The sequence below is a fragment of the Humulus lupulus genome, chromosome 2 (genome assembly GCF_963169125.1).
Source record: "Humulus lupulus chromosome 2, drHumLupu1.1, whole genome shotgun sequence".
Classification (NCBI taxonomy): Eukaryota; Viridiplantae; Streptophyta; class Magnoliopsida; order Rosales; family Cannabaceae; genus Humulus; species Humulus lupulus.
This window is the reverse complement of record NC_084794.1, coordinates 211,336,884-211,342,967: the sequence shown is the minus strand read 5'-3', so window position 1 is coordinate 211,342,967 and position 6,084 is coordinate 211,336,884. Positions and strand designations below refer to the sequence as shown.

General features: G+C 38.1%; 1 non-coding gene across 1 annotated transcript; it reads left to right on the top strand.

The window, feature by feature from the left end:
- Window positions 1–5,694: 5,694 nt before the first annotated feature.
- LOC133820453 (small nucleolar RNA R71) lies at window positions 5,695–5,801 on the top strand. Its single transcript, XR_009886862.1, has one exon. It is a non-coding gene; the product is annotated as a small nucleolar RNA R71 (small nucleolar RNA).
- Window positions 5,802–6,084: the final 283 nt, after the last annotated feature.

Genomic DNA, 6,084 nt, shown 5'->3' with positions numbered 1-6,084 from the left:
TAATACAATCAGTTAGAATACTAACCACTCAGAATTGACATTGAATTGAGCTATGGTCAACTATATGATATGAATAGAATAGATAATACCGGTATGTTTACTTATCCTATCTACTGTTAATATCGGTCCCGTCTGATGTAACTAATACATCTGATCTTATCTACTTTTGCTAATGTTCTTGAAAGAACATAACATTATAATGTGTAAGTTGATCATATCGTAGATTGGCATGTCAGTGTAAATCTTGTGCACTAACTAATCGTAGGACTAACTTATGTTTGAACATATAATCATATTTATTTTACCCGGGGATTACGTTACTATAAATACGATTAGCTATATGCTCGGGATTAATAGAAGTTTATATTAAACAAAAAATCATGAAAATAAAACATGTGAGCAAAATGATTGACCAAGTCAAACATTTATTTCTATTCTTTTATTGATAATAAAATGAGATTACAATAAAATTGGGTTTTAATTAGGGCATAAAACCCCAACAGATGAGGCCTTAGAGCCTTTTTTGGAATGAGTAGTTCATGGTGGATTTTTCTTTGGACCCATATCAATCTTAGACAACTCTAATTCCACCACTAAAACATCTAGAAAATTTTGAGTAGAACCTCCTGTTGTTTTTCTCACTTTCCCACACAAAAGTTGATCACAAATAGTCTAATTTCTCACCAATTATTCAATCTTACTCACATCAATCCAAATTTTTTTTTTACAAAAATTCCCACACAAAAGTTTATCCACAAAAGTGAAGAAGTGAATTTTTTTTAGGGTTTGTTCTTCTTTAAACCAGCAGCGCGACCAAGGGACACGACTCGCCTATTCCAGCACTGTGACCCGCCTCCTTTTTCTAAGTAATTTGACTTCACGGGCAGCGATCATCCATTTTCTTTGTCATGGCCCACCTCCTTTTTCAGAAATTTTATGGGTTTGAGCACCGCGACCCTGTCGAATTGTGCTGCAACCTGCCTTTCTTTGGAAAAATTCTTCGTTTTTGTAAAGGGCCTTGTCACGGCACCACAAGGTCGTGTTGTGGCTCTTAACAAAAAAATTTCTACTTATATTTTTTTTATTTTAATGAGTTTTCACGTTTTGCACGGTTCCATATTTACAAAATTCATCCAAAAATTAAAAAATTACAAGTGTGAAAATTAAACTTAAAAATTGTTCTAGCTAGGCAAAAAGTAAAGAAAGAAACTAAAAATATGGGATGCCTCCCAAAGGCGTTGTCATTAGCGTCATTTAGCCAGACGCTGAACTCCTCTTCAGATGGCTTCAAGAGGATCACTGACTTGACTTGGTCAATCGGACCACCCAAGTATGGCTTCAACCGTTGACCATTTACTTTAAATGACGAACCATTCTTGCCTATCACTTCAACAGATCCATATGGAAACACCTTCACCATGGTATAGGGACCATACCATCTCGATTTTAACTTGTCAGGAAAGAGTCTCAACCTTGAATAAAGAGAAGCACCTGTTTTTGCAAGTTAGAACTGTTTTCTGATCAAGTTCTTGTTGTGCCATTTTGGTGCGTGCCTTGTAGATCTTTGCATTCTCATAGGATTCATTACAGAATTCATCAATCTCATTTAGTTGGAGCAGTCTATTTTGTCCAGCAACTTCTTCATTGCCCAATAAGCCCGATGTTCCAACTCAACTGGCATGTGACACACTTTTCCAAAGACCAACCTATAAGGCAACATCCCAATTGGAGTTTTGAATGTCGTCCTATAGGCCCAAAGTGCATCATCTAGTTTCTTGGACCAATTCTTCTGATAGCTATCCACTGTCTTTTCAAGAATACTTTTAACCTCCATATTTGAAATTTGAGCTTGACCATTTGATTGAGGGTGTCAAGGTAAAGCAGTGTGATGGTATAATCAAATTAAGTGGCATTTCATTCCTCCTCGATATATTTCCAGTATGTTGGCAATGATCACAAGCTTTCACAAAAGAATTGGCATCTTTAAAAAGACTTGGGCAGTAGAACCTGCTTTGCAATACCTTCGTTGATGTTCTTGATGCTCCAAAGTGCCCACCACATTGCAAAGTGTGACAATGGGTGAGAATTAAGTGCATTTCATCCTCAGGCACACAACATCGAATAACTTGATCTACACAATGCCTATAGAGAATTTCTTGAACTTTTGCCTTGACATCTCAGGAGGCACAACCTTTGCTACCAATAAATTCACATAGTTAGCATACCAAGACACTGTAAAACTATCATTTACCCCAAAAAACTGCTCATCGAGAAAGTGATCATTTATTTGCACTTCCTTGTCATTTTGGCTATCCTCCACCTCATGTCTTGACAAGTGATCTTCTACCAAATTCTGAGTGCCTTTTTTTTTATCCTGGATCTCCAGGTCAAACTATTGCAACATTAAAACCCATTTGATAATACGGGAATTTGCATATTTCTTGGTCATCAAATATTTGATTGCAGAGTCGTCAGTGTAAACAATTACCTAGTTGCCAATAATGTATGGTCTAAACTTGTCAAAGGCATAAGCAATTGCAAGGAGCTCTTTCTATGTTGTGGCATAATTCAATTGTGTGTCATTAAGAGTCCTACTAGCATAATTAATAGATCAAAATACCTTATCAATAAGGTGGCCCAAAACTACTCCCACCGTATAATAACTTGCGTCGCACATCAGTTCAAATTAAAGATTTGGAGCAACATCTATTGGTGTCGAGATTAACTTCTCCTTAAGTACCTTAAAAGCAGGAGGCACTATTCGTTAAAGTCAAAGGCAACACCGTTCATCAAAAAGGTGGAACGGGGCTTCGAGATCTTTGAAAAATTCTTTATGAATCATTTGCAAAACCCAGCATGCCCAAGGAAACTTCAAACCCCTTTTACTGGCACAGGTGTTGGAAGATTTTCAATGGTGGAAATTTTAGCTCGGTCCACCTCAATGCCTTTACTAGAGACCTTATGGCCAAGAAAAATACCCTCTTGCACAATAAAATGACATTTCTCCCAGTTCAGAACTAAGTTGGATTCTTCACACCGCTGCAACACTGCTTCAAGATGCTTCAAACACTCATCAAAACATGACCCAAAAACTAAAAAGTAATCCATGAACATCTCAATAGTTCTCTCCACCATGATAGAGAAAATGGCAATCATACACCGTTGAAAGGTAGCAGGAGCGTTGTAGAGCCCGAATGGCATTCTTTGAAAGGCAAAAGTACCATAAGGACAAGTGAAGGTGGTCTTATCTTGGTCTTATGGTGCAATGGCGATCTGATGGTACCCAAAATAACCATCTAAAAAGCAGTAGTAGCCTGCTAGTTTGTCAAGCATTTGATCCAGGAAAGGTAAGGGAAAATAGTCTTTCCTTGGTACTTTATCCAATTTGTGGTAATCAATGCGAATCCTCCATCCCGTCACTATTCTTGATGGAATCAACTCATTCTTCTCATTCTTTATCACAGTCATCCCGCCTTTCTTGGGCACTCCCTGCATTGGGTTCACCCATGCACTATCATAAATTGGATATATTATCCCGAAATCTAACAATTTAAGAATTTTCTCAAGTACTACTTCTTTCATAGTTGGGTTGTGTCTTTGCTAAGCTTCTATTGACGACTTACTATCCTCTTCCATCAAAATTCTATGTATCACTGTTGAAGGGCTTATCCCTCTAATATCTGCCAATGTCCAACTAATGGATAATTTATGAGCTCCTAAAACCCTCAATAACATCTCCATCTCCATTTTAGAAAGTGCAAAAAATACAATTATAGGTAAAATCTCTTTCTCACCCAAATAAGCATAACATAAATGATCCGATAGAGACTTCAATTCCAACTCTGGTGGCTGCTCAATGGATGGAAATGGTCTTTTTGGCCCTTGTTCCAACTATGCAAACTTCATTTTGTATGGCTAGTAAGAATTTATCCGCTTGACATATTCCATCATCTCAAAATCATCATTATCTTCCTCACTACCTATCAAAATTGCCTCTTTGGCATAACTATTCCACCTTCTTCCCGAAACTGCATTTTCAATCGCATCAATGCTATAACAACTGTCACTCGCTCTCATATAAGACATTTCCTTGAATGTATTAAAAAACACCTCATCCCCTTGAACTCTCAATATCAACTCACCTTCTTGCACATCAATTAGAGCCTGCCTGGTAGCCAAGAATGGTCTCCCAAGAATAATGGGGACATTAGAATCCACTTCCATATCTAGAACAATGAAATCTTATGGGAAAATAAACTTGTCTACCTTGACTAGCACATCTTCAATAATACCCCTTGGATGCTTGATTGATTGTTTTGCGAGTTGAAGAGTAGCAGTAGTAGGATTTTGCTTCACGAAGACCAAGCCTTCGAAACACAAATAAGGGCAACAAATTAATACTTGCCCCTAAATCACACAAATCATGCTTGCATTCAAAACTCCTAATAGTGCACGAAATAGTGAAGCTTCCTGGATCTCTCAGTTTCTTGGGGAGCTTCCTTTGTAGAATAGCACTACACTCCTTTGTCAAGGCTACAGTCTCATAATCCTCCATTCTTCTCTGTTTGGACAGAGTCTCCTTCATGAACTTTACATAGCTGGGCATTTTTTCTAAAGCTTTAGCAAAGGGGATGTTAATGTGTAACTTTTTGAACACCTCTAAGTACATAGAAAACAGTTTATCAAGAGTAGTTTCCCCAAGCCTCTGAGGGTATGGAATTTTTACTGGAGATATGGGCTTTTTACTAGAGAATCAACAACAACAACTGGAGGTGCCAATTCTGTAGCCATGATGGTCTTCAGTAACTTTCTCACTCTCAGAACTAGATGTCGCACCCAATTCTTTGTTCTTCTCAACAAGAGATTTAGACATAGTTGTTCAACTTGCTTACCACTTCTTAAAGTGATGGCCTGACATTGTTCCTTGGGATTCACCACAGTATTGCTAGGAAAATTCCCATGAGGTCTGTTATTAAACATGTTTTCCAACTACCCCACTTGTATCTCAAGATTTCGAATGGATGATCTCGTCTCAGTCCTAAACTGAGTTTGAGTATTGGTTAGAGTCAATAGATCTACTTGCAATTCATTGGGATTTTCTTGTTGAACTTGTGGCCTAGTTTGTTGTGAGGTTGTAGCTTGATTCATGGGCTGTTGTGGCATATTCTGCTAGTATTGGCCCTAAAACTATGACTTTTGGCCTTGATTGTTTCTCTATGAGAAATTTGGGTGATTTCTCCAACCAGGGTTTTTATTGATGGAGAATTGGTTGTTGAAACACCTCTGAAAATTTCCCACTGCTTGAACCTAAGCTTGGTCCATAGGAATATTACTATTAGGGTCACCTAAAGGACATTGATCAAAAGAGTGTGGACCCCCCTACAAATTTCACAACCTGCTGACATCTTAATGGCATTAGTAGACACAATATTCTGTTGCAACTGTTTTGTCAAGGAAGCCACCTGAGCTGTTAAGGAAGTAATGGCATCAAGTTCATGAATTCCAACAACCTTTATAACACTAGTTGACTAACCATCAGACCATTGGTGATTTTTTGTGGCCATGTCTTCTAACAATTTATATGCTTCATTGGCATTCTTACTCATGAATGCCCCACCAGCTGAAGCATCAATTATTGTACGAGTAGTACCACACAACCCATTATAAAAATTGTGGACCAGCATCCACTTCTCGATACCATGATGGGGACATTTTCTGAAAAACTCCTTAAAACGCTCCCATGCATCATACAAAGACTCCCCCTCCATCTGATAAAAACTATTAATCTCTCCCCTAAACTTTGCTGCTTTTGATGGAGGAAAGAACTTGGCCAGGAATTTTTTAGCTAGATCCGGCCATGTATTTTTAGAGTTGGATTGAAGGGAGTTCAACCAAATTTTAGCTCTATCCCGCAGGGAAAATGGGAATAGCCTCAACCTGATTGCATCATCGCTCAATCCATTATACTTGAATGTTTCACATAGCTCTAAAAAATTAGCTATGTGCATATGAGGATCTTCTAAGGGTAAGCCACCAAATTGCACGGTGGACTACACCATTTGTAAGATCGTCGGCTTAATCCCA